This window comes from Salvia hispanica, chromosome 3, assembly GCF_029641045.1.
Source record: "Salvia hispanica isolate PSC_SH4W2 chromosome 3, Shi_PSC_v1, whole genome shotgun sequence".
NCBI lineage: Eukaryota > Viridiplantae > Streptophyta > Magnoliopsida > Lamiales > Lamiaceae > Salvia > Salvia hispanica.
This window is the reverse complement of record NC_142694.1, coordinates 40,766,401-40,779,734: the sequence shown is the minus strand read 5'-3', so window position 1 is coordinate 40,779,734 and position 13,334 is coordinate 40,766,401. Positions and strand designations below refer to the sequence as shown.

The following is a 13,334-nucleotide window of genomic DNA, read 5'->3' as shown; positions in this document are numbered from 1 at the left end:
ATTTGTCATTTGTCGTCATCATGGCAAACCTTAGCAAACGTGGTGCTTTTTTTTGAGCAGAAGGCTGCTTCAGTCACCATCATCTCCTCTGCAAATGAAATTAGTTAGAATAGTTGACGATTAAATCCATAAATTTAGTCTTGTATTTGGATTACATCTAATCCCATAAAAAATTAATCTAAATAAATTTTAGTGCTCATTACAAATTTAGTTGTTTTAGACATATTTTCTTACTTGGTGTGTTCAGCCAATCATAATTGTGAAAAACAAAACAAAAACAAAACTCTCTTCTTATGATTATGATTTCCTTGACACGTCACATGGCAACGTGTTCTGTCCACTAAATTTTTAATCTCGTTGCAACCTCCAAATAAAAACTGTTATAAATACGGAGTACTATATTTTAGTATGAGATAGTGTTTGTAAATTGAAAATAATAGTATATGCTATGAGATAATCTATTAAAGAAAAGAGATGATTTTAATTTTGTTAGTGTATTTGGTAACAATGGACTATTTTTTATGGATAAGAGTGTATAAATTAATCAATGAGATGGAACTAAATTGTTCAGAGATTATGACCAAAATGCAATAATTTATGATTGTATAAACCAGAACAAATTCAAAATTACTTAATTAAAATTAGATATGGTGAAAGTGTGCAAACTTACGATAAACCAAGCTGAGAAGAAAGAGCGAGAGAATTGAGACTTGTTTATCCATTTTGAGATTGATATTTGATATGATTACATTCGCTACCTTTTATAGAGTGGAGAATTGCATAAATTGAAGAAAAATCATACTAATAAAGCTTATCCCATTTTTCCATTACTTTTACATGGAAAAAAATAATAAATATTCTTTTCATCACATTTTATAGCAATTTCCATTTTATTTTACATGGAGATAATGCATTTTAGTGGTAACTGTTTTTAAAATCACTTGTCTCAAATAACAAACATGTCAACCACTACAGAAATAAAACGCTAACTAGTGACGGAGTTAGTGATGGCAACGAAAATTTCAGGGATTAGTGAAGGATAAGCAACTGAAAAATGTCAGTCACTAATTCGTGACAGAATATTCCATCAATAATCTGAATTTACCACAGTGACCGCCTTTGATTTCCGTCATAGTATCTTTAGTGACAGACAAATCCGTCACTAATTTTTTTTCGGACAAGCTTATTATTGACGGATCCGTCAATACATGATCTGTCACTAAATCTGTTTAGTGCCTAAATTTCTCTGATTAGTGACGAAATTTTCCGTCACTAAATTGCGAGTTTTTTTTGTAGTGAACCGACCAAAATGCTAGCAATAATATAGCCACAATCCACAATCTACAATCTAGCCATGACAAAATTTTGCTACGATAATAGCATGATATAGGATAATTGTCTATAAATTCCTAAACTTTCCATCAAAATTGATTGTTGCAAAACTAATCGTTGCTCTTAATAAAAATATATTGGTTTAATGTGAAAAAATTTTGTAGTTTGACAAAAAAAATACTAGGTTAATTGGGTTGGGTGAAATATAGGTGTGTAGGCTTGTCAAATCGGGTATCTGGGGATACCCGACCCGAAAATTTCGGGTACCCGATCCCGAATTTTCCAAAATCTATTATCCGATACCCAATCCGAAAATGATTACGGGTACCCAGATAACCGACTCAGGTATCCAATCCTGAAAAATCGGGTATTCAGTCTCGATTTTGAATTTTTATTTTAATTTAGATTTTAGTTTTTTTAACAAAACTAACTACAAACTTTTAGAAATACAAACTTATAATTAGTTCGAATTTGATACAAACTTGAATTAGTTCGATTAAGAGAAAAAACTACTACAAATTTTTAAAAATAAAAAATTCATAAGTTATAGGATCCATAATTCATCAATAATAAACATCACAATTCATATATTAACCCTAAATGTGACTAAAGAATGAAAGATTTTGGGACTAGATTTAATTATTTAATTTTTTTAAATAATAGAATAAATACATAATTTATTAAATTTAATTTTTTTAAAAAAAAATCGTGTAATTCCCAACTCCCCGATCGGGTATCGGATTATCCGATAATTCAAAAATCCTATAAGTGTGGTTCGGATAATCCTATAAGTGTGATTATCCGATAATATACCCGATAATTCAAAAATCCTATACCCGAACCCGATCCCGAAACCCAAAAAATCGGATATCGGATATCCAATTACATGATATTTGGGGTTCGGATATCGGCTATCCAATACCCGATATCCATTTTGACACCCCTATAAGTGTGGGTCGGGCTTGGACCCATGAGCAAGCATTTGGTATTTGGAAAGGTTGGAAAACTATAAATCACTCTGAGTATAATTTTTTTATGTATAGGGTTCACTTATTCATAATATTAATTATTAATATTCAATTGGAATCTATTCCTAATAGTATGCCTCATATCTTAATAGAATGTGCATTAAAACAAGGACAACATGTTAAGTCCATGAAGAAATTGCATTTCTAATTGCAATATTAGTACTTCCTCCATCCCTTAAGAAATCACATTTGTAAAATGACATGAGATTTTATAAAATTTTGTTTTATGGGTTAAGTGAAGAGAAAAAATATAATTTTTATATTAATTTTTAAGGAAAATTATTCAAAATTAGTCTTTGATCTTTGATCTTTTGAAAATTACTATTTTAAAATTTTTTCAAAATAGTGTTAAGTTAAGCCGTCTTTGATCTTTTGAGTTTGGACAAAATTTGTCCCTGAAGTTTAGTTGAAATTACTACTCATATTCTTGGTATTTTTCATTTATTTTTAACTAATTTCGTGTCTGAAGTAACCACAAAACATGATATGCATTTTAGACATTTGAAAGCTGTCTCTTTCACTTTTTCACTTTTTCACTTTTTCAAATTTGTCAAATCCTATCTCTCAATCTCCTTTTCTCCATCTCTTTAAATTCCCATTAAAAACGTGGGGTTTGGATCCCATGTGGGTGATAGCACAGCAGGGCTGCAATTCCCCTCATTCCATTATTTCATTTATAAATTATAATACTATAATATTAATATTTTTTATTATTAAATAATTTAATGTGTGTGTGCATAATAGCACAGCCCTTTTCCAAATCTCGAGTGCTTTATTGATCACATATTTGAAAGAGATACGAATATTTGGATGATCATTTTTTACATTAATAGGTTTTTTATTGAATGTTGCAGATCGACAAATTCTGCGGCCCAATTCAAGACCCAAATCAGCCCAATGGACTTGAGCTAGGTAGCTTAGTTACAAACTACTGAGGTTTCAATTCCATCGATAACTACTTTCCATTATTTTTACATGGAAAGATAACCAACTTCTCTTGTGGTTATTTATTTTAAAAGAACTCGTCTCAAACAATTAACATGTCAATCGACCAAATATGTTAGCAATATAGCCACAATCGAGGTAAGACAAAAATTCGGTACAATAATAGTAGTAGTATTTAAATCCGCATATAAATTGACAATTTATTGATTGATTTGTTTTGATTTACAATCAATCATTATTCTAATTCTAATACCATATCCATCTCCAAGGATACACTAAAACTTAAAATGGAATAGGTATTTAGCTCCAATAATACTCAAAAACCAATCTCATTTTCGGTTTTTAAGAAAAAAATACCTATCTTTAGGTTTACACTAAACTCAAACCCAAAACTTTTTCAAATTTTGTGAGTAAAAAGAGCATAATAGAGAGAATATTCTTTTAAGTTTGAGTTTAGTGTAAATAGTTGGAGTAAAATCATATTTGGTGTGACATTTACACTAAAATGAGTTTGGGTTTAGTGTAAATGGTTGGAGATGCTCTAAGACCATCTCCAAGGGTACACTAAAACCTAAAATGGGATAGGTATTTTGCTCCAATAGTACTCAAAAACCTATCCTATTTTTGGTTTTTGAGAAAAAAATATTTTATCTTTAGGTTTACACTAAACCAATACCTAAAAGTTTTTCAAATTTTGTGAGTAAAAAAGACATAATATAGAGAATATTCTTTTAAGTTTGAGTTTAGTGTAAATGGTTGGAGTAAAATCAATATTTAGTGTGTGATTTACACTAAAATGAGTTTGAGTTTAGTGGAATGATTGGAGATGCTCTAATATGGATAAATATAAATTGTAATTCAACAAATTAAATTATTTTATTTAATATAATAATACGTTATTTCGCTGCCTAAAAACTATGGCATCATTTTGGTTGACCTCCAATAGTATCATGTAAGTACGTCATTAGGCTATGTTAACGTCGAAATCTTGATTGATTTCAAAATCATAAAATGTTAGTAATTGATTTCAAAATAGAACAAATCAATAATTTGGTATATTATAGAAAAATTTTAAGTTGGTATGCAAAACCAAAATTTGACAAAAGTTTAGAAATTTACGAGCAATTTAATTACCTTTTTCATATCGATATTTTCGATAGTGTCTACAATATACCATTATCGGTATGGTGTACCTAATTACACTTCATACGGAGTACATGATTTCGTTACGCGACTGCATATTATATTCACAATTCTAATTTCTTACAATTACAGGATTGATCAAACTTATTTTCACTAAATTATTTGGGAGATATAACATTTTGATTGATCATTTATAATGCAATATTAATAATTGAGGAACGTTTGTAATGTATGTTGAATAAGCATGTAGGTGCATAGTGTTCGATCTATTTAAAACTGAATTGCCAATTAAATCCTTTTTCTTTCAAGTGTTGATTTTTTAAGTTTTAATTGAAGAAATAAAGTTTCATCACTTTAAAAGTGGGGGGAATAGACTAGAGAAAAATGGATGGCTTGGCCCGAATTGAGACCCAAATCAGCCCGATTGACTTGTGCAGGTAGAAAGTAGTTATTTCAATCACAAAATTTAGTTTAATTACTATCAATCGTATAATACTTGAAAACTGAATATCAAATTGCGAGTTTTCAGTTTTTGAGATTGTTTTAAAAATTTAGTTAAATTATTATCAATCATATAATACTTGAAAACTGAATATCAAATTGAGAGTTTTCAGTTTTTGAGATTGTTCATCGTGTACAAAACGTCGTATATTGACATCATTATGTACATGAATAAGATAATTAAAAAACCTAAACTTCGTATTTAGTATTTTGTTTCTAAACCTCATAGTATGATTTAGATATGCAAGTCGGCCGGTCTAGCCCGAGCATTTTGTGACTCAAAAGATGAAATCCGGCATTCTAACACCTCTGATTTCTTAGTTCAAGCTTCAAAATAAGACTCACAAAGGGTGATTGAAAACATCGGAAATTCAAATTTCCATTTCGATATTATTATTGGCAACATGTATATCAAAATACATAAATTCTGATGCCTAATATTGGCAACAAAATCTAAGTTCAATTCCACTAGCAATCATAATGGCACATACAATCTAAGTTTTCGCAATCACCCCATATGTAGTTTTCTCTAATACAAGTTTTGTTGCATAAGTCCTTTACTCTGGCATCAAATGGGCAAAGCTCAGTCCACAAAGTGCTTTTTATTGTGCATTCCACTGCTTCGGTCACCATTATCTCCTCTACAAATGAAATTAGTTGGAATAGATAAAGATTAAATCCATAAACTTAGTCTTGTATTTGGATTACATCTAATCCCATCAAAAATTTATCCAAATAAATCGCTTGCTCAGTACAAATTTAGTGGTTTTAGACACATTTTCTCGCTTCAGCCAATCATAATTGCGAGGGATAAAAAAATCTCTCCACTTATGATTGTGATTTTCCTTGACACAGTCACATGGCAACGTGTTTTGTCCACTAAATTTTTACTCTTGTTGCAACCTCTAAATAGCAAACCATAGATACGGAGTACTATATTTTACTATGAGATAGTGCACGTAAATTGAAAATAATAGAATATGCTATGAGATAATCTGATAAAGAAAAAGAGATGATTTTAGTTTTGTTAGTGTATTTGGTTAAAATGGACTATTTTTATGGAAAAGAGTATATAAATTAATCAATGAGATGGAATTAAATTGTTTAGAGATTTGACCAAAATGCAATAATTTATGATTATATAAAGCAGAATAAATTCAAAATTACTTAATTAAGATTAGATACGGTGAAAGTGTGTAAACTTACGAGAAGCCAAGAAGATGCAGAGAAGAAAGAGCGAGAGAATTGAGACTTGTTTAGCCATTTTGAGAGTGAAATTTTGAGATTGATATTTGATATGATTACACCCTTTTATAGAGTGGAGAATTGCATAAATTGAAGAAAAATCATACTAGTAAAGCTTATCCCAATTTTCCATTACTTTTACATGGAAAAAAATAATAAATATTCTTTTCATCACAATTTATAACAATTTCCATTTTATTTTATGTGGAAAGATAATGCATTTTAGTGGTAATTGTTTTCAAAAGCACTTGTCTCAAATAATAATAAGCATGTCAACCGACCGTAATGCTAGCAATAATATAGCCACAATCCACAATCTAGCAATGACAAAAATTTGTTACGATAATAGCATGATACAGGATAATTGTCTATAAAATTCCTAAAATTTCCATCAAAATTGATTGTTGCAAAATTAATCGTTGTTCTTAATAAAAATATACTGGTTTAATGTGAATTTTTTTTTATAATTTTGACCAAAAAAATACTAAGTTGGGTTAGGTGAAATTTAGGTCCGGGTTGGGTTCGGGCCCTGTTTTAATTATTAATATTCAATTGGAATCTACTCCTAATAGTATGTCTCGTATCGTAATAGAAGGTGCATTAAAACGCACACAACATGTTAAGTCCATGAAGAAAATTGCATTTTTAATTGCAATATTAGTACTCCCTCTGTCATGACACGAGATTTTACAAAATTTTATTTTGTGGGTTAAGTGAAATTTTTATACCAATGTGATAGGGAAATTTTTTAAATATAAAAATATGGAGTAACATATTTAGTAGGACAATTTAAAATGAGAAGTGAGACATAATATGAAAATTATCAACTCACTTCCCGAGAAGAAACCCTCTTTTATACAAACTGAGTTGCAATAGTTAATAATTGATAAAACTAATTAAACATTTGTTTGTAATAGAATGTTGAATAACGATGCAAGTGCATAACTGCATAATGTTCGATCTATAAAAAACTGAATTGCAAATTAGTGATTCGTAGTTTGTTTTCAAGTGTGGAATAGTGCTTTGCAAAATATATTAATTCTTAGTATTAATTGAAAAAATAAAGTTGCGTCACTTTAAAATAGGGGTAATAGGCTAGAGAAAAATGGATTTGCCCTAGATAGCTATAGGGATCAGATCACTTGGGATTCGTTAATTACCGGGATCTCTTTTATTGATTGATCTCTGAGATCACTAATCTCAGAAGTTACAAGGCTTGTACAAACGGTGATACAAGATTACAAGGTAATCTAACTCACTGAGGTATCTAACTATTACAATACCAAACCCTAATTGAAGCCGTAACTATTCCAGACTTTAACCAATCTAGAATCCAAGTCTTTGCCCAATTAGTACCTGCACACTAAAGTAGATAGATCAGTAAATCAACACAAGATCCTTTCGGATCTAAGTAACAACAAGCAAATGCAACAAAGACAGAACAGTAAGGATATGGCTCAGGTCACAACAGTGACTACACTAGGCCAAGGACCTCCCCACACGCTTCTACCACAAGTCACACGATGAGAAACCTTTGAATACTAGGTCAGAAAACCCTAGCCACACGAATGTCACCCAGACTATCAGAGCACCTCACAATCACCAGGAACTCACAAGATCCTCCCAAGTTCTCACTTCTTGACCACCAAACTTCACCAGATTCTAACCCTAAGTAAGAATCCTTCCACCACTCTAATGGAAACCGAGAAAGTCTCCAAACTCAAGATCTAAACCGATAGAACCCACTAAAACAAGGATCAATCGGTGTATGCCAAAGATCAGAGGAGTTCACCGGCGAAGTCGCCTGAAAACCAGAGAGAGAACGAAGAGAGAAGGCAAAGAGTTCTAGAGTGAGAGAGAGAGAGAGAGTAATCGAATAATGGCAAGTGAGAGGTCAGCCTCTCACTTAACAAACACAACTCAGATCAACGGCCACAAAGCAGGATCCGAGTGAAAGCTCCATGTGGCAAACATCGGTGCAGCCTAGGTAAGTAATGGATCAAGCCGGGTTGGGCCATCACCACACAAACATTGGGCCACAACATTTAATCAATTGGGCCATGCCCAATACTAGACTAAATACTTAAGGTCCAATAAAAGTAGACCATCAATATTCAACAATAGCTTAGCTTATAATTTTAGTGATAATAGTTATTTAAATCATAAAATTTGAATAAATTATGATCAATCATACAAGATTTGAAAATGGATATTAAAACTGCGAGGTTTCAATTTTTGCCATTGTCTTATCCGTGTACAAAACATTTCTCCCTCCGTCCCGCTTACAATTACACGTTTTCCTTTTTAGTTTGTCCCAACTAAGATGACACATTTCCTTTTTTGGTAACTTTCTCTCTCCAATTAATATACTCAACCACTTTTTCTCACTCCTGTTAAAATATTCATCTTTCTTCATCTCTCTACTTTAATACTTACACCCACCTTCTCTCTCTCCAATTAAACACTTTAACCAATAACTCCTAAAATCCCGTGCCGACTATGCAATGTGTCATCTTAGCCGGGACGGAGGGAGTATATTTTATCAAAGTTCGAAACAATGTAGTTCATCAAAAATAAATATTTTTCCACCTTTTTCTTTTCTTATTTTAATAAAACAATGTTGTTTTGAGCATCACCAAAAGATGTCGTTCTGTACATGGATTCAACAATTGAGGAATCGAAACTCTATATTTAATTTTCCGTTTCTACCCTTATAGGATCTAGATACGTGAGTCGGCGGTCCAGACCGGGCGTTTTGTGACTCAAAAGATGAAACCTGATAATTTGAAACATCTGTTTTCTTAGTTCAAAATTTAAAGTAAAAATTACAAAGAGTGATAGAAAACGTCGGAAATTCAAAATGAAGTTTTCCATTTCGACATTATAATTATGAAAATACATAAACTCTGATGCCTAAATTGGCAACAAAATCTAATTAAGTTACAATTCTAATTGCAAATTTGTGTACAGAGACATTGTTGATTACTGGTGCATTCACCAAATAAATAGCCCTCTTCCTTACACTCTGAGGAGCAGTAAGCATCAAGGATAGGTCCACCTGAGCAAGTCCCAGTAAACAATGTGCTTATCCTTGAGCATGTATGTGCTCCAATCACCATTGTCTCCTCTGCGAATGAATTTAGTTACTATACATATATGTAATGATTAAATCCATCAAAAAATTGATCTAAATGGATGTACTCAGTAGTAGTTCAGATATATTTTGTCACGTGATATGCTCAGCCAGTCACAAGTGCAAAAATATATTCTCTCTTCCTATGATTGTGATTGGCTTGACACGTTACGTGGCAACATGTTCTATCCACTAAATTTTACTCATGTTACAAGGCACTAAATGAAAAAAACGGTTACAGTGTTACAAAAATAATGTTTGGTATGAAAAGAGTGTAGGTTGTAATCAACGAGATAGAACAACAAGATGTGATAATAAAATACTCTAGTTAAAAGGATAATATTTTTTAATTGATTTCTGATGCTATGATCGATAATGTGGAATAATTATTTGTCGATGGAACATAGTGAAAATTACAATTTAAATAAAAATAGATCCCCATAGGTGATATCCCCACTAAATCTTCACATTTTTTTATAAGTATAAAACATACTCATATTATAACTCGATGGCAAGTCAAAAGCTCAAAAGTACAAATGAATCAAAGTTACAATAAAAGAGAAGTAGAGGACAACAGCTACCACAGACACCCCGTGAGCCTTATAAAACCAAGAACAAACCAAACCAAAACAAAGATCAAATCCTTACATTACAAACCTAAATTTTCTAATTTCGAAATAATTGATTTATATTGAGAAATTAGAATAAATTGAAAATATACTTAATTAAATTTTATAATTGCAAAAATTAGACCTTGACCAATATGCAATAACATATCCAAAAAAATGTGTAGGCTAAGAAGATATGGTAAAAGTGTGTCAACTTACGAGAAGCCAAAAGACAAAGAAGAAAGAGCGCGAGAGTTGTGAATTGTTTAGCCATATTGAGAGTATAATTTGAGGTTGATATTTGATATGCTCATTTATAGAATGGAGAATTGCATAAATTGAAGAAAAATAATAAAGCTTATTTTCCATTAATTTTTTCATGGAAAAAAATAATAAATCTTATTTTAATCCAATTTTATAACAACTTTCCATTTTGTTTTATATGGATAGATAACGGACTTTTGTGGTTATTCTCTTTGAATGCACTCGTCTCAAATAATAAACATGACAAAGATTTCTGAGATTAATTTTTTAGGATATTGGCGCAAAATATCACAAAATTTTTAAAAAAATTAGTTTTCTCAACAACCTTAAATTATAAACTTAGCATAAAATATTACTTTCTTCGTCCCAAGATAAGCAAAATCATATTACTTTTTAGGATGTTTCACTATTTTAACAAAAAATCATTTCTTTTACTTTATTATCAACCTACATTATTCTCTATTTATTTCTATGGAGTACTTTTTTTTCACTCTCATACTTTACCTCTCTATTTTAACTCTTTAAAGATGAATTTCTTAAATCTCTATGCTCAAAAGAAGTGATTCGTTTATCTTAAGACGGATGAAGTACTTTGTATAATGTCGTGATTCTTGTATAGAGCTATTTATTATTAGGCCAGAGAAAAATGGGCGGGTCAGCCCAACTTAAGACACAAATTAGCTTGATGGGCTTTTACAAAGTATCCCAAAGTCTAAAAATATGGGGATATTTGATCATGAAATTTTGTCAAATTATAAAAGATTTGAAAACAGAATACTAGATCACAGTTTCATGTTGACAATTGTATCATCATGTGTATAAAACGCCTATCTTTTAATGATACTTAAAATGAGATATTTCATTAAATATTTTTCCCTTTGTTTCCTTTTCTCATTTTAACGAAACAACATTGTTTTAATAATCGGCGAAGGACGTCGTTTTATACATGGATGCGACAATTAAGTAATTGAAACTTCGTATTAATAGTATTTCGTTTCCTGACCTCATAGGATTGGCCAAACTTAGTGATTTAAATTATCGTCCTAAAAGCTTGATCCTTATATATATGAGTAGACTTAGCCAGACTCAAGATTCAAAACATCAGACCCGGTCATTTTGACACCTCTGGTCTGATTACTTCTCCATTTTCTTTGTTCGAAATTCAAACTTGCACTAACAAATGGTGTCTGCAAATGTCGAAATTAAGTTACTACTTCAATATTGCCATTGCGACTATAATGGTCGGAGTGTATTCTACTTACTTTATTCTTGCTCTTAGTTCAGTCTACTATCTCTTCATGTAACATAATAAACATTTTTTTCTTAATTTTTGTCATGAAAAGAAATACATCAATTACGATGGAATCGAGGTAGTACAATCTTAAAAACCTCTTAATTCATGTAATCAAATGATACAACATTATTAACCTCTTATCAAAGTTACAATTCTAACAAAATGCAACATTATTAGTATAAGTTTCCGCCGCCGCTCTTAGCAATTTTTTCTTAATTTTTGTCACGACAAGAAATACTCCCTCCGTCTTAGGCGGAATTTTTCGGTACGGAGTTTTAGAAATGAATGTTGGGTTAAGAAGATATGGTAAAAGTGTGTCAACTTACGAGAAGTCAAAAGGCAAAGAAGAAAGAGCGCGAGAGTTGTGAATTGTTTAGCCATATTGAGAGTATATTTTGAGGTTGATATTTGATATGCCCATTTATAGAATGGAGAATTGCATAAATTGAAGGAAAATAATAAAGCTTATTTTCCATTCATTTTTTCATGGAAAAAATAATAAATCTTATTTTATCCAATTTTATAACAACTTTCCATTTTGTTTTATATGGAAAGATAATGGACTTTTGTTGTTATTTTTTTAAATTCACTCGTCTCAAATAATAAACATGACAAAGACTTTTGTGATTAACTTTTTAAGATATTAGCGCAAAATATCACAAATTTTTTCTAAACTTTATTTTTCTCTACGAACCATAAACTTTAAACTTAGCATAAAGTATTACTCCCTCCGTTCCAAGGAAGATGACCCCTTTCTTGGACGGCACGGGATTTTATGCAACTTTATTTTGTGTGTTAAGTGGAGAGAGTAAAGTAAGAGAGAGGGAATAAAGTAGAGATAAAGGGGTTTCCATTCTAAGCAATGGGTCATCTTGATTGGGACAAACCAAAAAGGAAAGTGGGTCATCTTCAATGAGACGGAGGGAGTACTTTCTCTGTTCCAAGATAAGCGAGTCATATTACTTTTTCTCCACGAACCTTAAACTTTGAACTTAGCAAAAAGTCATGTCTATAACGGAATACTTTATTATCCACCTACTTTATTTTCTATTTACTTCTCTATTTTTTTTCTCTCTCATACTTTACTCTCTCCATTTTAATTCTTTAAATATAAATTTTTAAATTTCTATGCCCAAAAAAAGTGTTTCGCTTATCTTAGGACGGATGAAGTACTTTATATAATGTCGTGATTCTTGTATAGAGCCATTTATTTTTAGGTCAGAGACAAATGAACGGGTCAACCCAACTTAAGACATAAATTAGCTTGATGGGCTTTTACAAAGCATCCCAAAGTCTAAAGATATGGGGATATTTAGATCATGAATTTTTTTCAAATTATAAAAGATTTGAAAACAGAATACTAGATCACAGTTTCATGTTGACAAATGTAACATCTGTATATAAAACGCATGATACCTAAAATGAGATATTTCAGTAAATATTTTCCCCTTTATTTCCTTTTCTCATTTTAACGAAACAACATTGTTTTAATAATCGGCAAAGGACGTCGGTTTATACATGGATGCGACCATTAAGTAATTGAAACTTCGTATTGATAGTATTTCGTTTCCAAACCTCATAGGATTGGTCAAAATTTGTGATTTAAATAGTTATCGTCTTAAAAGCTTGATCCTTATGTATATGAGTAGACTTAGTTTGACTCCAGATTCAAAACATCAGACCCGATCATTTTGACACCTCTAGTCTGATTACTTCTCCATTTTCTTTGTTCAAAATTCAAACTTACACTTACAAATGGTGTCTTAAAATGTCGAAATTAAGTTACTATTTCGACATTGCCATTGCGACAATAATGGTCGGTGTGTATTCTTACTCTTTTC

At 31.1% G+C, this 13,334-nt stretch overlaps 2 long non-coding RNA genes across 2 annotated transcripts; both read right to left on the bottom strand.

The window, feature by feature from the left end:
- Positions 1-5,300: 5,300 nt before the first annotated feature.
- On the bottom strand, positions 5,301-6,221 carry LOC125211865 (uncharacterized). Its single transcript, XR_007174575.2, has 2 exons — positions 6,156-6,221; positions 5,301-5,590 (listed from the first exon to the last, which is right to left on the bottom strand). It is a non-coding gene; the product is annotated as an uncharacterized LOC125211865 (long non-coding RNA).
- Positions 6,222-9,046: 2,825 nt separating this feature from the next.
- Positions 9,047-10,206, bottom strand: LOC125212814 (uncharacterized). Its single transcript, XR_007174778.1, has 2 exons — positions 10,155-10,206; positions 9,047-9,321 (listed from the first exon to the last, which is right to left on the bottom strand). It is a non-coding gene; the product is annotated as an uncharacterized LOC125212814 (long non-coding RNA).
- Between the last annotated feature and the right edge of the window lie 3,128 nt (positions 10,207-13,334).